Source organism: Suricata suricatta, chromosome X (assembly GCF_006229205.1).
Source record: "Suricata suricatta isolate VVHF042 chromosome X, meerkat_22Aug2017_6uvM2_HiC, whole genome shotgun sequence".
Classification (NCBI taxonomy): domain Eukaryota; kingdom Metazoa; phylum Chordata; class Mammalia; order Carnivora; family Herpestidae; genus Suricata; species Suricata suricatta.
Window position 1 is genome coordinate 42,804,311 of NC_043717.1, and position 23,887 is coordinate 42,828,197.

Consider the following 23,887-nt stretch of genomic DNA (forward strand, 5'->3'; position numbering starts at 1 on the left):
TCTGCATACTGCTCATTTTCCTTCTCTTTCTTCTGCATATGACTGAGAGAGTGTTGAACTCCATAACTGTCATTTGTAGATGTGTTCATTTATCCTTCAGTTCTGTCTGACTTGGTTATGTATTGTGAAGCTTTGTGTGCAGAGAAGAGTTAACATAGTAGGCCTGAGACGACTGTCCCTAAGAAGATCAGTATGTTGGCCCTTACCCTGCATCCGAGAACTTGGGTTTCGGACAGTTTCCCACCATTCCCTACCCGAGCAGGGTGCTTTACTCTTCCTAAACTGTCCAAACAACATGTTTCATGTTCAACACCTATAAAACATCTAAACACCTAGACATCTATGAAAATACTTTTCCTTCTGGGAATCTGAAATCTTGGCCCGTCCTGGGCAGACAGTGCCCCCGACACAAACCTCGGACGCTGTGTTACTCGTGAGCTGCCCTGGTAGACAGCATTTCACCTGAGCTGTCGTGATTTGTTGCTAAAAGCACAGCTTGTGTGACTCTCCTGGGAAAGGACTCTGGGAAGCTCGCACTAGGTTCCTCCAGATGTTACCCAGGGCACCTTTTCCCCTGGGTAATTTTGCTTTCCATCCTTTGCCGTAATAAATCTTAGCCCTGAGGACGCCCCTGTGCTGAGACCTTTGAGTCCTCCTGGGGATGCAACAAAAGCAAGGGTGGTCTTGGGACATCCGAAAGCACAGTGGCAGCCTTGGGACTCAGTAGCAGGAAGACCCCGACTCACTAAAATATGGTGAACGACTTTGAGTAAAGGAAGGATGACGTAGTCGAGATGATAAGCCGTTTGTGCCTCAGTGACTCTGGATGTGCCTGTGATACGAAAGACCTGCTGAGCTGTTCTGAGTGGTAAATGGTACACGTGGAATGCAAAACTAAAAGGTCCAAGTCCAGGAGTGTTGGCTCACTGCGTACGTTGGCTGCTTTAGCCATGCTGGGAGTTATAAGGGGAATAAGTGTAGCCACCTTATGACTTGGGTCTTTATTCTCTCAAGGCCAGGCCCAGAGAAAAGGATCCAGACCTCCCCAAAGGTGAACAAAAGTGTTGAAAGTTTGACGTCCTCTCTCCTGCAAGTGGGAGAAAATGAATTTAATTGGTTGCCTGGGCGAGAAAAAGCTTTACATAAACTAGAGGCAAAGACGAAGGGGAAAGCACCCCAACCTTTCCTTCAGCTGGCTTACTGCTCTTGTGGCTGCCCCTCCCAGCATTCCAACCAGGATGTCCCCTGTATGGGCGCCCGGTCAGTGTCCATGTATTGCTAGGAGTTTCAGTAAACTTGCAGTGAGAGGGAAAAGGGAGGATTTAAAAGTGGCTTCATACGTTGTGACTGTTGGTGTCCGGGTGTCCGAGAAAATTGATGTAGGATGTTAGGCAGTGCCGCTGTTGAAAGCAGCACCCCCAGCAAGGGTACAACCTGTTCTAGCCTGGTCACTGGATAAAGGAGAGAGACACAAGGGACAGGAGGTGATGTAAACCCATTTTGAAAATTTTGAAAATTCAGGCTTTCATCATGACCAATTCCCAATGATCATGAGTCTTCCTCGTTATGTAATAGATTTTTCTAAGAACATATTTTGGTCCCTTTTGCTAAGAGGCCCTCCGTACAAAGGGTTTGGAGGAGAGCAGGGGATAATTAAAGACACGGGAAGGTTCTGTTTCAGAATTGTACACCTGATTTTGCAACAGTGGAGAAAATGAACCTGGCACCTCGGGAGAGGCAGAGGGAAGGGGCGAGGACATTAATGTCCTGTGCCGAAACTATTCCTGGAAACTTTCTATTTTTTGTTAAAAAACAGCAACAACAACCAAAAACAGTCTCAGTGTGCTTTTTCAAGCATCTGTGAGCACTTTGAATGCAAACTGACTGCTGAGCCTCCAGCCACACCCGCCAGAGCTCTGCCTGTGGGACAGCAGGGGTGGCCCCAGCTCCCTGGCTTTGCATGCAACAGCACCTCCACGTGACCTCCACCGTCGGAGAGAGCATGAACTGGTATTGTGGACAGACATTACCTTGGGAAATGACTGCCTCCGGGCAGCTCTTTGAAACTAAGGGCTCAGATGAATATTCCAAGTGGACGGGGGTCCTAGAGGGGAAGGCCCGTGGCGGGACGCCACATTGAGGCCCCCGTGACCCGACCCATGTCGCGGGATTCGTGTATGTCCAGCTCTGGGCTCCCTAACGATTGTAAGTCTGTTTCAGAAGTATCACATGTGCCCTCGAGGATTACCCTTCCTGTGCGTGTGCCCCGACCAGCCCGACACTGCCTCAGCCTGGAAGACTTTCAGGTCAGCTTCTGCTTCCCGACTGGAGTGTGCTGTGCCTGAACTTGTGTGTCAGGCCAGCTAGAAAGAAGGTTCATACAAAAAAACTTAAGCAGTAAGTTACTTGTTTTTCCACATTAGACCTTTATGGTTAATGCAAATTGTTTTAACTGGTTAAATCTAGGACCCCTGAGGGATGTGATGGCGATCAGTCCTGTAGGCTGGTCTCACCCCGCTGTGTGGGTCCTAAGACTGAGTCCTGTGGCACTTCCCTCCTGCCCTCTGCAGACCGGCATCTGTATGGTTCCTCATCATGACACTGGGTCCAGCCATCCATTCCCCTTTGACTTCAATTCCACAGGTGTGGACTGGCCTTCTTCCCAGTGTCAGGTCCTCCGGCCTGAGTACACCAAGGTGAACCGGGTGTGTTTCCCACCTTCCAGGAAGGAGTTAAGAGTCGGGTAAGGGAGACAGACATGGAAACAAAGTGGCAATGCCTAAGCAGGTTTTGTTCAGTGACCTCTGGCAGATCACGTTGTGCACATCTCCCACTTAATTCTTCCGGTCCTTTCACAGCACATCCTGGAGAAAACCCATCTGGTCAGTGCGTTTGGGTTCCCCTCATACTATTTCCTGTATGCACAGCCATAGATACCCAGTGATACTGGCATGTTGTGTCACACGCAAAGCCACGAACAGAGTTGCTTTCACTGATGTATTTTCCAAAACAGTCAAGGGTTATTGGTACCTTCCCAGGAACCATGCAAGTATCCCTCAGTTTACAGGGAAGTTACATTTATTGGAAAATCCACTTAATGTAAGTCTCTGTCAAAAAGATTTGCCTCCCTGCAACTTTCCCTTTTTACATGCTGATACTCCCCTTTAATCATTTCAGTCATCACAATCGCCCTCTGAAATTCCCAAAACGACCATTGTGGTTATAAACTACATAATACGCTGGATTTGGTCAGAGGAAATACCATGGCAGCGTGGTACTCCCAGGAAGTACGCCCCAGGAAGGATTCTGGGCATCCTCGTCCTTTGCCTGCTTTCTGTGATCAGAACATGTTTCAGGGACAGCTGGGGTGTGAGGTAAAGCTCGTTTCATAGGTCACTGCTGCCATGGGATGTCCCTGCCTGGGATGGTTTTGCGCTCATCTTGGCTCTTAGCGCCCGGGACTGGAGTTCTCCTGCTCGTTGATGACAAGCCTTTCCAAGTATGGGCACCAGAGTAAGGGGATGGGCAAGGGCTTTAAGCTTCTGTCCTGTTTGGGACAGGAGATGAGATCACAAGACAGCTGAAAGGAGAAGAGGGGGGCGATCTCTCAGGGTCAGGTTTCTGGGAGGTGAAGGGGAGACAGGTGCCCACGTTCTGGTTCCTCCAGGCTGACGTGGAGTGGGGTGTGGGCGTAGGAGTGAACCAAAGGTTGAGAGGATGTGGAGAGACTAGATTGCATTACCTCCCATCATGGGGGTTACATGGTCCCCGAGAAAAGCCCATGCCATCACGAGAACTTAATGTCATCTTCTGTCACCCCCACCACCCACTGGCCATGAAGAGAATGGATTTGAGATAGACTGAAGCTTTCACAGAGAAAGTCCGGTGGGGCCGTGCTGTCTTCTCACAAAATCTGCTGCCCTGCCCTTTGTTTGACTCTCATGCTGTGCTCATTATGTTCTGCATCCTGTGTGCTTTCAGATTGGTCTCTCATGTGTGTGTTGTCCGGAAAGAGTCAGTACATTGGAGTCAGGCTTGCTAGCACAGGGATTTAATTACGTTCTCGAGAGTTTTCTAGACAGTGTTAAAAATCACAGATTCTAGGGGCACCTGGGTGGCTCAGTCGGTTAAGCGTCCGACTTGGGCTCAGGTCGTGATCTTGTGGTTTGTGAGTTCGGGCCCCGCATCCGGTTCTGTGCTGACAGCTCAGAGCCTGGAGCCTGTTTCAGATTCTGTCTCCCTCCCTCTCTGCCCCTCCCTTGTTCCCACTCTGTCTCTCTGTGTCTCAAAAATAATTAAACATAAAAAATTTTTTTTTTTAAATCACAGATTCTTGGGTGCATGGGTGGCTCAGTTTGTTAAGGATCCGCGTCTCGCTTTTGGCTCGGCATGATCTCACATCTTGTGAGATCGAGCCCCGAGTCAGACTCCACCCTATTTGGGATTCTCCCTCTCGCTCTGCCCCTACCCCTACCCCACTCACACACGTGCTCTCTCTCAAGATAAATAAACATTTCTCAAAAAATCACAGATTCTAGGGCACCATCGTGACCACACCAAATGAGATTCTCTGGGTGTAGATCATAGCATGTGCATTTTAAAAGAGTTCTTGGGTTCCGACTTAGGAGGACTCCTTGCCTGGGAACTACTCAGAGCAGGGTGGTGGTCCTGTTTTTCTGCTCTCTGGCTCTCTCTCCATTGTGAGACAACAGCTGGGTGCCTTCTCTGATGCACAAACCCAAACCTTCAGCCAGGAGACTGACACACTGTCTGCTATACTAATGAGGCTCAGAGAGTGTTGTTTCCACTAGATTCCATCCTGAATCTAGTCCTTGTCAAGCTCTCATCTAAGTGGTTGCTGTTGAAATCAAGTTTCTGTTTACCATGCAGTTCTGTGCTAGAAAACCCCTTTGTGTTATATGTTAGCTGTTACTCTAAATATTTTTGCAGTGGCCACTGGATCCTAATATTGATTGAACAAATATGCGGCACGGTGAATTTTCCACAACCTGTGCCTCCACCACTTAGGGCCTGGCGCCACTGAGCAAGTTACTTAACATCTGTGTGCCTCGTTTCCGTGAGCAACATGGAGACACTAGTTAGTGGTAAATGTCGCTACTTCTTGGGCAGTTTAGAGTACTGACTGTTAAGACAAGAAAAGTCAGGACAGTGCCCGGCATGTGGCCCATTGCTGATCAATTCTAGCTGTTGTTCCTGTTGTTGCTCCTCATTTCCATGAAGCATGTTCCGGACAGATGGTGTCAAGGCTCACTGGAAGGACTTAGCACTGTCACTTCGGCTCCTCAGAGCCTCGGGAATCGGTCTGTGGGGCACGGCGGAGGGTGTATTTTTATTAGCATAACGAGTATTCAGCTCTCCTTATGGGTTATTGGGAAGCCGAAATGCAACGCCGGGTTTCATCATCATGTGCTCCTATGGAAAATATGAATGGAAACTTCTCCAGGAAATTAGAATGAATGACCTGTTCGTACATTTTGTACAATGGTTGGAAAACTCCGTGGTCACTGGATGATGATGGAACACAAGTGTATAAATTTGCATAAACATTTCAAAGAGTGAAATGTAAAGGCCAAGGATCTCATCCTGTGGCAGCTTCTACAGCCATCAGTTCTAGTGAGTCCAGTTCTCCTGCATCACATTGGGAGGATGTGAATTTGGTAAAGAATTGAAGCTGTTAAGAGTCCAGTTTTCATCAGTCACATTTTATATCAAGTAATCTTACCATCACCAGTTTTATTGTGTTGATTTTTTTTCTGCCACTCATATTCACTATTATTTAACAAAAGGCTGGTGAATTAATATTTTCTGAGCTGAGTCATGAGGAGGTGGTAAATAGTGTGTTTGGAGAGTCTGAGGAGGGGCCATTGAGGAGAGAACGGGAGAGGAGGGCAAGGTGAAGGTGTGTGGGATGCAGACAGAGAGGAGGAGGAGCATACAGGTGTGAAGGATAATGGATACAAGCAGAAGGAAAGAGACAGGAATACAAGCTCACACGTCAGGAGGCTTACTACAGGCCTGGCTTTGTTTTTAGCTCTTTCCCTACAGATACGATTTTATTTATTTACTGATTTTTAGAAGCGAGGCATAATTTTATTCAGGGCCGCATGCTTTCATTATGGCCGGGCCAAACCTGATCTCCCTGGTGTTAAGGAGCAGAGAATGGCCCTGAACAAAGGCAGCAGTGAGATTACATGGACAGAACATGTACGTCATCATTTAGTTAACCAATTACGGTTTACAGCATTGCTTGGTAGCCAATTACATTGTAATACACAGACGTTAGTTTGGGCGGGAACCTATCATTTTAAGGTTCTTTGTCCCTTTAGAATGACCAGTCATAGTTAGACACCTAAGATACCGTGAGAGACAGTGACCAGGTGACTTTCACCTGTGGACGTTGCTTCAGCCAGGTCTTAGTGGAAGGGTGGGGTTACTTCACAGAATCTTGAAAAACAAGTTAAACTTCGGATTACGATGTTCCTTATCGAGTTACATTCTTAGGGTCTTTCCAGATTGCCCGATCTTTACTTACTCACCAGAATGGGAGTTTAAACTGAAGCTATATACAGTAAGCTCTCCGATATCTTATAAGTTGACCTATAACATTCCCCTCTCCTGTTTGTTAGTTATTCAAACCCTTGAATAACCTTACTTTGGCATTTGGGCCAGTGAGACGTATTGGCCATGTAATACCATAAGTTTATAGATCCTCATTTTCGACTTACGAACTGAAATAGCAGTTTTGTCAAACAGGGTCCTATAGTTCCAGCTAGAAAGAGAATGATGAGGGGTCCTGCAAGGGCGCGTAGGAGAGTTGTCAGCCAAGGGAACCAGGAAAATACGGATTCGTACCAATTTTCACTATTTTGTCTCTGTTTCTCTTTCTTCTAATCGTTCTCTCATCGGGTTTAACCCCATGTTTAAACCTCCATCTTGTGAACCAGAGATCCGATCTCTGCATCTTAGTTCACCTCCTTCCTCAAGGGTTTTTTTTTTTTTTACTTCTCAGGTGAAGGAGGTAGAGAACACCTCGGTTTCATTCCCCAATCGTGGCTTGAAAAAGAACTCGTTTCTGCCATCCTAGTGCCTCCCTTTATAGGGCTGGGAGTAGCAGGGTCCCTGGGCATGAGGACTGCTGTTTTTATTACAGGATATCAAAACTTTAAACTTTTTAAGTAGACAAATTAATCAAGATGTATCAAAAAAAAAAACATTGATAAGCTACCTGAAGCTGTAAACTCTTTTTTTTTTTAAAATGTTTCTATTTATTTATGAGAGACAGAGAGAGACAGTGGGAGCGGGGAAGGGTCAGAGAGAGAAGGAGGTACAGAATCTGAAGCAGACTCCAGGCTCTGAGCTAGCTGTGAGCACAGGGCCTGCTGCGGGGCTCGAACCCACGGACCGCGAGATCATGACCTGAGCCTAAGCCAGACGCTTAACCGACTGAGCCACCCAGGCGCCCCTGAATCTGTAAACTCTGTAGCTGAGATGGTCCTCCAAAATAGAAGGCGGTTTACACCTATTATTCCCATGGCAGGGAGGGCTTTGTATAGCTCTTGTAGAACAAGGTTGTTTTTTATGTCAATTCAGGAATCCTCAAGCGCAGATACGATTTTAAAAGTCATGGAATATTCACTGCGGCGCTGTGAGGTTAAGTGTTTTTAAGGTTATCGTTCCTTTTTTCCAGATGAGGAAACAGACCCGTAGAGGTTAAGAGGTGAAGTAATTTACCCAGAGCCACCTAGTCAGCAAGGGCAGGGTCAGGGTTAAATCCAGGTCAGAGAAAGACAGAGAGGGACATGGAATTTGGCCATAAACGGCAGTGCACCGAAGCGTCCAGTGTCCACTGGCTCAAAAGGCAGGTGAACCTCTGTGGCAGCTTATCCTGATTACACTGTATCTGTGCTTGGATGGAACACGATGTCTCAAGTGCACGAGAGACTATGAGGTGATGAGTCAGTACAGACACATCAGTAAGTTGGGATCTAGTTCATAGCAAGTCTATACGTGCATTTGCTGAGGTGGATTTCAGCGTCGGTATCCTCGTCATTATCATTATGGACAGTACTTTATGGTATAATGTTAGGAAACAGAACAACAGATAACATCGTATAGATTTGAAAGTCATTTTTCTGAAGATTCGATCTCTTCGGTATCTTGACATTTCAAGGTAATGAATTGCTTCAGTATCCTTGCCAGCTGAAAACCCGATCGGTGCATTTAAAGCAGAGGAGAGCTATGTGGGACAGTAGAGTGGAATGGTGGGGGAAGAAAGAGGTTTGGATAGAAGATTAGCGAAGTCTGCAAGGGCTATGAAAGTGCCACAAATGCCAATTTGGTTTGGGCCAAACCAAACCAAATCAGACAGCAAGTTGCATGTCCCTAAGAAGAGACAGCTGTGCTGTTGAGATAAGTATCTCTATTAAGTTTTCTTAGACTTCTGCTCTCTTTTGGCCCCCGTGGTGCAGTGTGTGGTTCTGACAGTGTAGCACTGCTGTGGTCATGCTGTGGGGGAGCGTGGCAGCCTCGCCTGCACACTCTCCGTTTGTGGGCCACCTGGAGCACGTTACGTGGAGTCTCGAGGCCTACACGTTCAGGAGAGAAAACAGAACACATGCATAGTACAATAGTTCGATCCAGCCACCTCCAGGAGAGCCCTACATAGCAAGTGAGGTGCAGGCCCAGGTGTTGTAGTCATTGGTGGGGAAGTAGCAGGGTTGGGTTGGGTGACTCAAAGAAGCAGCATGGGAGTTAGGACAAGGTGAGAAAGCACAGTAAGAGGGGCAAGCAGCGGGAATCCTGTTTTCTGGCCTTGCTTCTCTGCTGTGAAAATGGAGTGTTCCTGTATTGTGGAGAGAGGTTACCCTGGTCCAAGGTCTAGGAGGGAATCACTGCACTTAGTGATGAGCGTTCTGATCAGCCACCATGAATGGTAATGAGGGGACACTGAGTGTGTGAAGGCACGACGGTCTCAGCCTTTACCACAGACAGAAAGATTCTTCGCCCTGCTCAGAGTAATGCTGCCTTACCTTACAGAAGCTCAAAGCCGCCATCTAGCAACACTACCGCTTCTCTGCCACCTCCTGATCAAACTCGGGTGGCTGCCCGGGCACTGCTCCCTGAGCTGCACAAGTATGATGGTAACCGTGTGTGTGTGGGGGGGGGGGGGGGGTGTAGCAAATATAGGATGAGAGACTATTCATTTAACTAGCTTCAGCTGTTATCTAGATACTGTAGACACTGTGTTGGGTGCCTGGGAGGTGCAGTAATCAAAGACACATCACTGCCTTCATGGAGTTTAAGCCAAATATTAAGAGAATAGTTTCTCTAACAGTCATACAAATAAATGTGAAAATTACCACCCTGACTAGTGGTACCAAAGAGGTGTGTTTTATTGAGGTCTGACCGATAGGGAAAGCTCTAGGTAAAGGTATTTACGTGTACAACCCTTTCTTCTTGTCACTGTGGTTGTTGTTATATTATTATCATTAGTCATAAGAACACTTAACATAAGATAACCTCTTAGCAATTTTAAGTGTACAACACAGTATTGTTAGCTAATACTGTTAGCTAAAGGCACTACGCTGTGTAGTAGATCTCCAGAACATACTTAGTGTGTATAGTTGTAACTTTGTACCTTCGACCATCACCTCACCATTTACTCCTCCCCTAACTCCTGGCAGCCATTGTTCTACCCTCAGCTTTCAGGAGTCTGACTACTTTAGATTGCATGTAGAAGTGAGATCGCCCAGTATGTGTCTGGTTTATTTTAGTAGCGATCAAGTCCTCCACGTCTAGATAACCTGCTCTTATCTGTAGAAAACCCTGAAGGCTCTGACCAAAAAAACCCCACAAAACCTGTTACACCTAAGGAACAAATTCGGTAACAACATTGCTTTCATTTATCAAAGTAGTTTACTGGATATGAGATTTCTTGATTGTTGAGCATTTTTTAATGTATAATCCCAGTAAGTTCCTTCTGGCCTCCATTTTTGCTGCTGAGAAAACTGCTGTTGATCTGATTGGATTTCCCTCCGAAGTGACAGGTCATTTTCTCTTGTTTGCAAGATTTTCTCCTTGCCGTTGGCTTTCATCATGTTTACTGTGATGTGTCTGTGAATCTCTCGCGTATCCTACTTGGAGTTCGTTGAGTTGCTTTCAGGCAGTGTTTCTTTGACTGTTCTTCTGCTCCTTTCTGTCTCTGTTCTGGAACTCTCCTGCATCCATGTTGGTGCTCTTAAGCGTGTCCCATATGTCTGTGCTGCTCAGTTGATTGTCCTCATTTGTTTTCCTCTCGTTCTTCAGATTGTATAGTCTCTATCCGTCTGTCCTCAGGATTGCTAAATCTTTCTCTGGTAGTTCAACTAGTGTCGGTCACCTCAAGTGAATTTTTCACTCTAGTTATTGTGCTTTTCAACTGCAGACCTTCTATTTGTTTCTCTCCTTTTTAAATAATCTTTCTCTCTTTATTGTGATTCTGTCTTTGATGTGACGTTTTCATCATACCTTACTTTACTTTTTTGATTGTGGTTTCCTTTGTTATTTGGGCCTGTTTATAACAGCTACTTTCAATTCTGTGTCAAAACTGACATCTGGTTCCAAGCACAGGCAGTTTCTGTTGCTTATTCATGCTTTCCTGTTTTTTGCGTGTATCATAATTTTTTTATCTGTCTAAAATATTGGCGCAGTTTTGGGTACTGGTCCGTTCCACCCCTTTCTGGGTTTCTTACCTCTCTTTCCTTGTTTAGTTGTTTAGTGTCTGGCTGGCTTATTTATTTTTGTGAAGAGTTAGTAACTTTATTATTTTTTTAATATAATTTGTTGTCAAATTGACTGACGTACGTTGTGTAACGTGGGCTCTTGGTTTTTGGGATAGATTCCCATGCTTCATCGCTTACATACAACGCTCAGTGCTCATTCTAAAAGGTTCCCTCCTCAGTGCCCATCACCCATTTTGCCCACACCCCCGCCGCACCCCGATCAGCCCTCAGTTTGTTCTCTGTATTTAAGAATCTCGTATGGTTTGCCTCCCTCCCTGTCTGTTTGTCACAATTTTTCCCCTTCCCTTCCCTCACGGTCTTCTGTTAAGTTTCTCAGGATCCACACAGGAATGAAAACATGATATCTGTCTTTCTCTGAACTGACTTATTTCTCTCAGCATAATACCCTCCAGTTCCATCTACGTTGCTGCAAATGGCCAGATTTCATTCTTTCTCATTGCCAAGCAGTATTCCATTTTATATATAAACCACATCTTTACCCATTCATCAGTTGATGGACATTAGGCTCTTTCCATAGTTTGGCTGTTGTTGAAAGCACTACTGTAAACATTGGGGTACCTATGCCCCTCTGAATCACCCCTCCTGAATCCTTTGGATAAATTTTTAGTAGTGCTATTGCAGGGTCATAGGGTAGTTCTGTTTTTCATTTTTTTGAGGAACCTCCACACGGTTTCCAGAGCGGCTACACCTGTTTGCATTCCCACCGACAGTGCAAGAGGGCTCCCGCTTCTCCACATCCTCGCGAGCATTGTAGTTTCCTGAGTTGTTCATTTTATATGGCTGGTAAATCGAAGACGCGGTATTTACTTTTACATACTGATTATGTGTATCTTCATCTTGCTAACCTCGCTTTTTAATTAAAGTAATTTAAATTTTTAATTTTTGTTTTTGACAGAGAGAGGGAGAGAGAGAGACTTAGAGAGAGAGAGAGAGACTGAGAGAGAGAGAGAGAGAGAGAGAGAGAGAGAGAGAATGAGCAGGGAAGGGGCAAAGAGAGAGACACAACTTGAAGCGAGCTCCAGGATCCGAGCTGACCGCACAGAGCCCAACACGGGTCTCGAACTCACAAACCACGAGATCAGGAACTGAGCCAAAGTTGGACACTTAACCAACTGAGCCATCCAGGCGCCCTTTAATTCAAGTAGTTTTTTATGGATTCTTTTTATAGACGTAGCTGTTGCCTGTGAATAATGACTTTTACTGCTTGCTTTCTTCTTTTTTATTGGCTAGAACAGCTCCCAAAATACTGACTAGGAGTGATGAAAGCGCACATACTTACCTTGTTCCCTGTCTTAGGTGCGAAGCAGTCACACCTTCACGATTAACGATTATCGTAGCTTAAGATATTTTTGTAGATGCCAGTGATCAGTTTAAGGGTGTTGCCATAGACAGAATGAATCTTGCCATCTCCCCAACATTCATGTTGAAACCTTTCTCCAGTGTGATGGTGGTTAGAGGTAGGGCTTTTGGGAGGTGATCAGGTCATGAGGGTGGAGCCCACATGAATGGCATTAGCGCCCTTATCAAAGAGCCCCCCGAGAGCTCCCTCGGCCCTCCCGCCACGTGAGGACAAGAAGTCAGCAGTCTGTGAGGCAGGCAGCAGGGCCTCACCTGATCCCAAACCTGCTGGCACCTTGATCTTGGGTTTCCTGGTATCCAGCAGTGTGAGTAATAGATTTCTCTTGTTTTTAACAGTCATCCAGTCTGTGGTAGTTTTGTTGTAGCGGCCCTAAGAGACTAAGATAGAAGTCCGTCTTTATTCCTAGTTTGCTAGGAATTTTTATCAAGTAAATTTTAGCAACTGCTCTCGATGCATCTATTGAGAGGCGCTCATGTATTTTTAGTCTGTTGTTATGGTCAGTTAGCGTGATGGATTCTCAGACATTGAACCAATCTCAAAGCTGTGGAACCATTTCATTATGGTATCTTATCTTTTTTATATATTGCTGGTTTCAAACAGCTGATATTTTATTTTGGGTTACTGCATCTGTGTTCCGGAGCTCTTTTGCTCGTGTTAACCTCAAAAGTAAAACAGCCTGTTATTTTACCAGCAAATACGGGTTTATTCAGGACTAGCAGAGAATTACAGTCTGGAACAAGCAACCTAAGGTAAAATCCTAGACAAGTCCAACAAGCAAAGGAGAGGAACGTTATTTTATGGAGAAGGAGGAAGTTGGCAGCGTTGTTTTGAATGAAAGTCCATTGGAGAAAAGCAAGACCTCAGGGAAATGACAGTTTCTTGTTGGCTCAGTTGCAGGGCTAGTCAGTACCTTATAGGACGTGCAATGTACATCTTTTCCTGTTGGGGCCTACATGATTCTTTCACGTTGATTTTTCTTCCGTTGGGTCTATAATTGACAATTTCCTGTAATTGATGCTGAGCAATATGGCTCTTCCTTCTAGCTCTGGACTCCAGTGAGGTTTCCCTTTATTTCTTTTCAGAGTCTGTAATTTATTTTCTTAAGTTTTGGTCTTGCTTGGATATCAGCATATTGCTGGCTCCTTAACATGCTGTAGGAAGTGTGACCTCATCTTCAATTACCTGGAAGACTTTGTTCAAACCTGCATTATTTTTTTCATGTGTTTGATAGCATTTAAACCGTGAAGCCACTCAAGCCTTGAGTTTTCTGTGAGGGAAGGGTTTTTGTTTTCTGTTTGATTTAGTGCATTCAGTCTCTTTGACCGATATAAGGCTCTCTGTGTTATTTTCTTCTTGACCGAGGTCTGCGAGCTAGGGGCTTTGAAGGAGTTTTCCCATTTCACCGTTTTTTTTGTTTTTTGTTTTTTGGATAATATTTTCAATAATGTTTTCTCATCCAGTTTATGTCTGAAGGACCTGAATTGTCCCCTCTGGCCGTAGTGATATTAATAATCGTGTCACTCTGCCCTCATTCCTTTTGATCAGTCTGGCTAAACCTATTAGATTTACTGGTCCTGTCAAAGAACCAGCTCTTAGTTTCCCTGATTCCTTTGTATCGATTCTATGATTTGTAATAGGTCGATGCCTGTTCAACCCTTCATTGTACTGCTTCTGCTTCTCTTAGGTTTAAATTGATTTTGCTTTTCTAATTCTTAAGGTGACAGTTTAGACAACTGATTTCATACAATTCTTCTTTTCTAATGTAAGTATTTAATGATTTAAAAAATGTCCCTCAATGCATTGTTTTAGATTCACGTGTGTTTTGGCTTTCTACTTCTTGCGGTTTCTTCTTCGATCCCTGCATTATTGAGAAAAGCTATTTAATTTCAATATGTTTTATAGTTTTCCAGATGCCTTGCTGCAGCTAATTTCTATTTAATTCTTTGTGGCCAGAGAACCCAGTTTGTATGATTTCAGCCCTTTAGAAGTTGTTGAGATTGACTTTATGGCGCAGCTTATGGCCTGTCTTGTGAACCTTGTAGGTGCACTTCAGAAGATGGTGTCTCGTGCTGTCCTTCTGTAAGCATCCGTTAGGTCATGGCTGTTGATAGTGTTGCTCCACTGCTCCATATGGTTTCTGATGGTATTGTCCACTTGAACTGTCACTGTGGGCGGGGGGATGTTGAAGGCTCCAGCTAACTGATTCCTCTCTTTTTCCTTTAGTTTTATCAGTTTTTAGCTCTTGTATCAGTTTCTTACCAATGCATGCACATTCATGATTTTTGTATCTTCTCGATGACTGGACCTCTCTTTATTATGTGACATCTCTCTTTTTCCCTTGTGATGATCCTCATTCTGAAGTATACTTTCTGTAATATTAATTTGGACTCTCCAGCTTTTCCTGTGATTCACGTTCGCTGAGTGTGTGTGTCTTAGTGTGTTCGGGATGCAGGAACAAAATACCAGACTGGGCGGCTTATGAACAATCTTGTGTCTCACAGATAGGGAGGCTGGACGTCCAAGATCAGGGTGCCGGCATAGTTGGGTTCCAGTGAGGGCCCTCTTCAGGGTCACAGATTTGTGCTTGTGTCCTCACATAGTGGAACGACAAAGGGTCTCTGGAGCCTCTTTCATAAGGGCCCTAATCCGATTCATGAGCGCTGTACCCCAGGGTCTCATCACCTTCCATCGTGTTTGGAGGTTAGGATTTAACATAGGAATTTTGGAGAACACATGTTCAAACCATAGTATTATCATCTTCCATTCAGTTACTTTTAACTTATTTATGTATTCATATTTTAAAGTGAGATTCTTTTTGACAGTATATTGTTAGGTCTTGCTACTTTTTATCTGAAGTGACAAATTAGGTCTTTTAGTTGATGTGTAGGCATTGTACAATTAGTGTGTTAACAGTTTACGTGTAAGTCTTCCGTTTGGCTATATTTCTTATCCTCTGGATATTTGATTCACATTTTCCTTTCCTATTCCCTCTACAATTTTGGATCAGTTGGACATTTGCTTTTATTCCATTTCATCTCCACAGCTGGTTTACTAGTTATACATCCTCAAACATTTTTTTCCAAATGGTTGCTCTAGGGATTTTACCTTCAAATGATATTATACCACTTCCTGTACACTGTCAGAGTCTTAGGGGCCTCCACCTCCATTTCCTTTCTCCCAGCCTTAGTGCTATTGTTGCTTTGCATTTTACTTCTACCAAGGTGGTAAACCCCACAATACATTGTTGCTGTTAGTTAGATGGTTCTCTTTTTACAGAGATTAAATATAAGGAAAAAATTCATATTTGCCCACAACGTTACCATGTCCAGCACTCTTCAGTTCTTTGTATAGATCCAGATTTTCTTTGGATTTCATTTGCCTTCTTCCCGAGGAACTTCCATTAACATGTTTTGTAGGGCAAATCTGCTGGCCATGAATTTTCTCAGCTTTTTTGGTTGTTTGGAAGGTTTTGTTTCACCTTCATTTTCAAAACACATTGGCATTACTCAGAAAATTCTGCCTTGCACGGATTCTGATCAGCCCTCTGCCGTCCTGTCCTGTTTGTTCCCTTTGTATGTAATGTGTCTTTTTGTTTCTTTCCCTTTTCTGTCAGAGGATGTCAGTGTTGGTGTTTGAATCAGTCTTTCCATTAGTTGAGTTGGGCGTGAGTCCTGTGTTGCTTTAATGACGTGAAATATAAAATAGACTTGGGCACCTGGGTGTCTCAGTCGGTTGAGCGTCTGACGTACGCTGAGGTCATAGTCTCATGGTTTGTGAGTTTGAGCCCCACGTCGGGCTCCCTGCTGTCAGCACCGAGTCAACTTCAGATCCTCTGTACCCCTCCCTCCCTGCCCCTCCCCCGCTTGTGCTCGCTCGCTCGCTCTCTCTCAAAAATTAAACAAACCTTTAAAAAGAAATGAAAATTAGTAAATATAAAGTAGACTTCAGATTCAGGGCACAAAATAGATCAGTATACAAAAATCAGTTGTATTGCTATACATTAGCAGTGAATAGTCCAAATAAGTAAGTAGGAAAACAGTTTCAGTTACAATAGAGTAAGAAGAGTAACACATTTAAGAATTACTTTAACCAAGCAGGTGTGAGAGTTCCACACTGAAAATCACAGAACGCAGTTGAAAGAGATTAAAGCAAGTTTTAAATATGGAAAGACTGCCTGTCTTCATCGATTGGGAGACTTGATATTGTTAAGATGGCAACATTCCCCAAACTGATCCAAGCATCCAGTACAATCCCCATCGATATGCTAACTGCAGCTTTTTAGAAATTGAGAGACTGCTCCTGAAATTTATGGGGAAATTTCACAGACCCTGAATTGGCTTCAGCAATCTTGCAGAAGATAGCTGAAGGTGGAAGAGTCACGTATTCTGATTTCAAACATTATTTCAAAGCTCCAGTAATGAATACTATGTAGTATTGACGTAAGGATAGACTCAGAGATCAACAGAATGGAATTGAGAGTCTGGAAATAACCCGTCTATCTATGGTGAGTTTATTGTTGACGACGGTGCCAAGAGAATTACATGGGGAAAAAGCAGTCTTCTTAGTAAATGGTGCTGGGACAGCTAGATGGTCACTTTTTTTGTGTGTTTTTTATTTTTTTTATTTTTTTAATGTTTATTTTTGAGACAGAGAAAGACAGAGCATGAGCAGGGATGGGGCAGAGAGAGAGGGAGACACAGAATCCGAAGCCGGCTCCAGGCTCTGAGCTGTCAGCACAGAGCCTGACGCAGGGCTCGAACCCACAAACTGCGAGATCATGAGCTGAGCCAAAGTCGGACGCTTAACTGACTGACCCACCCAGGCGCCCCTAGATAGTCACATTTAAAAGAATGAATTTGAATCCAACCCTCATAACATAAACAAAAATTATGTAAGAATGGATCCAAATCCAAATGTAAGAACTAACACTATAAAACTTCTATAAGGACACATAGGAGTTAATCTCTGTGACATTGGGTTAGGTGATGGATTCTTAGCTAGGACATCAAAAGCACAGATAATTAATGAAAAATTAGATAAAAATGGTTTCATCAAAATGAGAAAAATGCTTTGCTTTAAAGGACACCATAAAAAGTAGAAAAACAAACAGAATGGGAGAAAGTATTTGTGTATCTGATAAGGGCCCAGAAGTCAGAATGTAAAAAGAACTCGTACAAGCTAAGAGTAAAAAGACTACTAACCCAATTAGTAATGGGCTCAGGGGGACACCTGGGGGCTGAGTCAGTGAAGTGACCAACTCCTGATTCTGGCTTAGGTCGTGATCTCACGGTTCATGAGAGTAAGCCCCAAATCAGTGTCTGGGCCGACAGCATGGAGCCTGCTCGGCATTCTCTCTCTCAGCCCCTTCCCCTGCTTGAGCATCTGTGTGCTCACTCACTCTCTCTCAAAATTAAAAAAAAAAAAAATGGGCTAAGCATTTGAATAAACATTTCTATGAAAAGTATCTGCAAATGCCCAATAAGTCCATGAAAACATGCTCAAAAATATTAGTCCTTACGAAAACAAAAATGGAAACCACAATGAATTACAACTTGCCACCCACTAGTATGGATATAATTTAAACAGTGAAAATAAGAAGTGTTGGGGAAGGTGCAGAACGATTGAAATCCTCATACATTGCTGGTGAGAATTCAAAACGGTACCGCTGGCGTGGAAAACTATTTGGCAGCTCCTCCAAAAGGTAAACAGACCTGCTGTGTGACCCAGCTGTCCCATCGTTGGTATGTAAATCCAAGACAAGTTAAGGCCTAAGCTCACACGAAAACTTGTTGACGAGTGTTCCTAGCAGGATTCATCACAACAGAGTGCCAATAACCCAATGCCAACCAAGTAGCGAATATATCATCTATGGTAATGTATCCATGTAGTAGAATATTATTCAGCCACAAAAAGGATGGAGTGATGGTACTTGCTGCAACGTGGATGAATCCTGAACACATTATGCTCAGGGAAAGAAGCCAGACCCAAAGACCACATAATGTAAGATCCTATTTAGTTAAAACGTCTAGATTGGACAAATCTATAAACACATAAAGCTGTGAGTAAATGTCCGGGGCTCCTCGGAGCAGGGATTGGTCAGGGACTGCTCATGGCATAGGGTTTCTTTTTTTCTGGAATTTGATATTGGTGATGGTTTGCACAACCTTATGAATATAATAAAAGCCAACTAAAAAGGGTGAATTTTATGGTCCATGACTTGCAGCTGCATAAAATGCAAAAAAAAAAAAAAAACATCAAGGAAAGCATTGGCTTTTGAAGATGATTTTGGCCATTTTAGAAATACAGTTGTTTACACCAGAGGATGTAAGAAGCTGCCCAAGTCTTGCCTTTACCAGTTTGATCATCAGAGGTGACCACTCTCGCCTGATTAGGTGTTTCCTTCTTGTCCCTGTTACCAGTATTTACAAATTGCACTTGCATGTACATAAACACATACAGACCCTGGTTGAGTTAGGATTACTACGGACCTGCCACTCCCCATTTGAAAAAAAAAATACTGAAATCTCTCTAGGCAATACAGACTTGCCCCTCTCTTCTGTTTCAGGCCAGTCAGTGGGTGCTTCATGGTATATGGTATGAACACTTCATCTCTCACTGACCCTCCCAAAGGTCATTGACTAGTAATGGCCGTTTAGAGTCCACCCTCCCAGAAATTTGCCATTGTCATTGTACACATAGCTCTGTGGCTGTGTAAATAGTTCTTTAAGGCCAAGCTGTAGCAGTGGAACGTGCCGGGTCAAGGAATCCTTTTGCTAGGGAAACGTCTCTCAAGTACTTTCTTGGGTACCTGGTACCGCTCTAAATGCTGGGGAGACATCACCGAGGACCCACATGCGTTCCTCTTTTCATGAAGCTGAAATTCTTCTGAGGGTGGGGACGGGATAGAATCAAATTTTGATAGATGCTGCCAGAGAGCCCTGCAAAGTCCTTTTACCAAGTTGCACTTCCCTCAGTGTGGCTGGGGTAGCAAATGCCCCCTCGCTGGCATCTCAAGCACGCCATTCATGAAGTGGGGGATGTAGACAGGAGGCTGCACTCTTTATCCCGAGCTCTCTACAAGATCTCGGAGTCTGCAATGAGGATGATCCCTGTGGGGAGTTTTAAGAGTAGGGAGACTAAGATGTAACAACCCAGTGCCCGCTTAGGTATATTCCCGGGGAGGGGTGCAGCTGGGGGTGATGTGACCCTGTCTGGGCAAATTACCAGAGTGTGGGTGACAGGAGAGGGTGAAAGGTTGCTAGAGAAGCAGCAGGTGTACTGTCCTGTGCTAGGATGTAACACTGAAGGCCCAGATGCAGCAGTCTCCTCCGGGAAGTGTACCTGGAGTGAGGGAGTCTTGTATTTCCAAAGAAACCATTGTGGGCAGGGTGCAGGGGAGCTCGCCACCCTGCAAGGACCTCCACCTCTCCTGAGGTCACCTTCGTCCCACTTCCGGACCCAGCCAGTCAGCTGTAGAGATTCTAACCAAGTGGGGACCAGGGAACATGGAAGAGGAGTATGTAATGGTTTCCTCATGGGTGAGCAGAGCAAAGATTGAGGACAAGATCCTGCCAGGATCTTCCAGGGAAGAGAATCTCATTGGCTGGAGGTGGGGTGTCCTCAGAGAGTTTATGGGTGCAGAGGTGGAGCTTTGAGCAGGGGAGGTGGAAGTGGAGGGTTTGCAATCCTGCTCTGGAACCTCAGCCTGCTCATCAGCAAGAGAGGCTGAAGATGCTACCCAGGTCAGTGGGATCTCTGGCTTTTATTCTGTCCTCTAGTCTATCTTCCTGTAACTTTTGAAAAGAGTGCTTCCATGATCCCACTATAGTGATATCAGAGCCCGGTAACATATCACTCAGTCACTCTCCAGTGTCCTGTTATGTGTCCACCCGACGAAATTTAGATCTTGGATGGGCAGAGATATTTCAAAGAGGCCTCATGACCTTCTCCAGGCCAAGTTTCTTTAGGGAAATAAGGACCTCAACCCAGACAAGGGAACCCTTAGATGATGGGATTTTCAGTATGAGTCAGGGGACACGTTTGAGTGAGGGCAGGTAAGTAAAAGATAGGTGGGTTCTCATGTCAGTGAACTTCACCCCAGTCATTCATTAAGCCCTGACTGTGTTCACACCTGTGCCTGAAAGGCTGCAGATGCAAGACTGTGTTCCTGGGGGAGGGGAAATCCACTATTGCATCAGAGATGGGCCAGTGTGTGTGTCCCCTGAGGAGGACAAGTGCACCAGGCAGGCCCATATCAGCTTGGCAGTGGATTCTGTCCGTAAGCAAATAGCCCTGCTCTGGTGTTGGCTTCATGGTGGGAGATCGGGGGGGGGGGGGGACCGTGTGTGCCTCACAGTTTGCACAAAGCCCCACAGGAACTGTGGACACCCTCATGCCACCTTCCCCTTTAAAGCAGAATTAGGCATTGGGACGAGTGGACAGGTTTCCTTTCTGGGGATGGGGGGATGATAAGGTGGAGAAGTGGGTGGGGTGGGGCGCCCCTCAGTGGTCAGGTTTATGGTCTGTGCCAGGTCATCCTGGCACAGCGATGTGAACACCTTCACCATCTCCCTCTCCTACTAGTGTTCACTGGCTTGCAACCGACCTGCTGGCTGAAGGTGGCCTCCTGTTTGGGGCTCACGTGGACACTGGGAATATTGGGTGGCTGCAGTGCCTCCAAGGGTTAGGAGCCAAAAGGCTGAAGTGAGCAGTGTGTTCAAGGTGAACGGGATGCGGGGGGGAGCCAGGTCTTCCACAAGGCTGAGGGGGCCTGGATCTATCCTGAGCGGCGTGGGACTGTCCTTTTCCACCTTGCCCACAGGTTCCACTCCCCACACTGACGCAGCAGCTCCTCATCAGGAGGGCTCTTGGGCCATAAGGACAGTGGGAGTCTCCCGAGGGTGGCATGAACCCTTCCGTCCTAGAAGGTCTCCCCATTTTGGTGGGTGGAGGGCTCTACTGTCTCTCAGACCTGGCAGTGGGGGCTTCCTCCTAGTTATGGCCTGGGACCAGTACAGCTGAGTCATTCTCTAGGAACAGCCAATGATGGCAAAACATGGGGGGCATCCTTTCCCTGGTAAAAGAGTTTCCTCAGGTGCCTCGATGGACCCACTGGGATGGGACTAATACCATGGAGACAGATGTTTCCCTGAAAGGCTGTGTGAAATTCTGTCTTTCAGTCTCTCTGTGCGTCTCTCTCATGGGGCTAGGGGAGACCTCCTTGTGTCTCTATTGACATGTGTCCTGTATGGGGTGACTCTTTGTGTTCAAACACAAGATCTCATTTCTCTGAGCTGTTTTGGGGTCTGTCCAGGATTTGAGATGTCCGAGCTGTGTGAGGGTCTGTGACCAGTATGGGAGATCACTGAGCTGTGGAGGGTTGTGTATCCAAGTGGAAGTTGTCTGGGGTAACAGGGATCTCTCTCGGTGAGTGACGTATGTGATCCGTTTTAGGTGGAGCGTGCAGAAGGTAAGTTGTCTGGGCTGTTCCTATTACGTATTTCAGGAATTAGGGTTTGAGCTCTCCGAAGTGTCTCTGTCAAGGTTGGCATATTTGAGCTCCTGGGGGCGCATGCTCTAGGTGGTGTGATGCAAAGGTTATTTGTCACAGGACAGGAGGTATCTGAGCAAGCTTGTGCTCACAGTACAGGTGCTCTGTGCTGTTTGTGTGTCTGCATGCCAGGTTGTGAGCTCTTGGTTGTATGGCATCTGCGTGCAGGGTGTAAGGTCTTTGAGCTATTAAGTTTCTATGTTGCAGGTTGTTAGGTTGCTAAAATGCATGTGAGTCTGTACTATAGAATTTATCGTCTCTGAGCTGTTTTGTGTCTCTCCTCATATCTGGAGTTCCGTAAGAGTTTGAATTCTGTGGGTGGTTTGATACTGTATGACCACTGCACTGAGGTCTCTTAGCTGCCCTCTCATGGGTATGTATCTCATCCACTCCAGCTTCCAACAACCTGGCTTCCTAGTCTAGGCCATTGAGTCACTGTGCTTGGCTTCACTCAGTGTGTCATTGGGATATTCTGGGTTTTGAGAGCCATAGCGGGAGGTCCGTGAAGCATTTGGGAGCCTGTGTTCGGGATGTGATGCTTCAGAGCCAGGCAGGGAGGTCTGGGTCCCCGGGTGAAGAGACTCTCCTCTGTCTTCGGTGCCTTCTTCCAGGGATTGACACCTCTAACCGACTTGAGTGTTTGTACCCCAATTTGAGAGCCTTTGTCACATATGGAAGTTCAGACAGGAGATGTTTGTGACTTCTCCCCAATTTTTCAGTCCCCTGACAGCTGTCCAGAAAGACAGAGCTTGATCTGAGTGGACTGACTGACTCGTCTGTTCCAGCTCCCAGCAGCCTGTCATCCTTGTCTAGATCATTTCCTCTATGTGGTTGGCTTCCCTGAGACCCTTCCCTCGGGCTGGGTTCTCCCAATCCCAAGCTTTAGCTTACCTATTTCATGCAATCTCAAGTACAGTTTTAAATGTAGTCCATATCCAACTAAAAACAGTAGAACCAGTGCTTCCCTAAAAAAGCTATTCACAAAACATTTTACTGACTCCCAAGAGGTTCCAGGTGACACACCCCGCCCTTTTGATAGGAAGTTGTTGGTGATCTGCTCCTTAAAATATGGAATTTTAAAAATCGTTTCTCTCTGTTGCTGGCACCGTGAGAGGCTCAGGCATAACAGGCCATTCACGTTTAGGTTTTTGACAAAACAAGAAAAACAATGCTAACACACTCTCTCTCTCTCAAACACACACACACACACACACGTGTGTGCACATACGAATACACACACCCCACCCAATACACCCATTAGTAGCCAGAATAAGGAAATTGTATTGGAAATGTAAATGGAATTCTGTGATTAATTATAAAGCCAAATCTCTCATCACATTTATAATGTCTACTGCCCAGGATCAGCTGTTTGCCAGCATACTGGACAACTAAAGATGCCTTCTTTTTATACATATTATCCATTGTCACTCGTAATCTGAGTACAACGGTCTAAATAATTGTATACCAGTGTAGGAATGGCACAGCCTATTTCTTGTATGTCTTTTCCTGTGTCACATCATGACCTCTCCTCTCTCTGTCGCCTCCTAGAAAGAATGTCTCGGATGGTTTAATACAGGGGGCGATGCCAAGGCAACGGATGGTTTCTGAACCCTTGGAACACGGACTGGAGCCCAGTTATGGCCTGGGGTCTAGCAATGCCCATGGGAAGTGCCAGTCTCGTCTCTGCTAGAAATGGCATCCCCAATTAGAGAAAGAGTAATACGCCCTACGCAGGTTGTCAGACTGCGTTTCTGACACTGCAGAGTTAGGGCTTCTGAGAAAAACAGCAGTTCTTTCAGAGACCACTTGCGTGGCACAGAGAGAACGGTGGTCCTGCGACATGAATGCCCACCCGGCTTGTTCTAGGGAGATTCTTCATCTTTTATTCTTAGGCTCCCGCTTTAGCTCTCATGCATGTTCTTTCCCGGGATCAGGTACCCTCCATCTCCCCGCCAGCGTGCCCCATCCTATCCTCGGCTTGGGGGCTGAACCCCACCTCCCGAGAAGAGAAGGGTTAAGACCACCGAGAGGAGCAGTCCTCCCGGCTTCCTAGAGAGACAGCCCCAGAGGCTCCACTCCACACACCCCCACGGGAGGAGGGGCTGCAGGACAGCGCGTGACGTCACAGACAGGGGACTCTGTGGAGACGCTCTGTGCTCTCTAGCCATCCTCAGG

At 45.5% G+C, this 23,887-nt stretch overlaps 1 protein-coding gene across 10 annotated transcripts in view; it reads left to right on the forward strand.

The window, feature by feature from the left end:
• Positions 1–23,887, forward strand: part of FAM156B (family with sequence similarity 156 member B) — a 47,433-nt gene that overhangs the window by 7,490 nt on the left and 16,056 nt on the right. Inside the window, exons 3-5 of one of the 10 annotated variants that reach the window (XR_003905003.1) lie at positions 1,817–2,010; positions 2,221–2,397; positions 9,058–9,164. The exons of 3 other annotated variants lie outside the window; for them this stretch is intronic. The gene's annotated coding sequence lies outside the window, so the exon portion shown is untranslated. 6 more of the 10 variants (XM_029929595.1, XM_029929596.1, XR_003905004.1 and 3 more) reach the window with 6 other exon arrangements.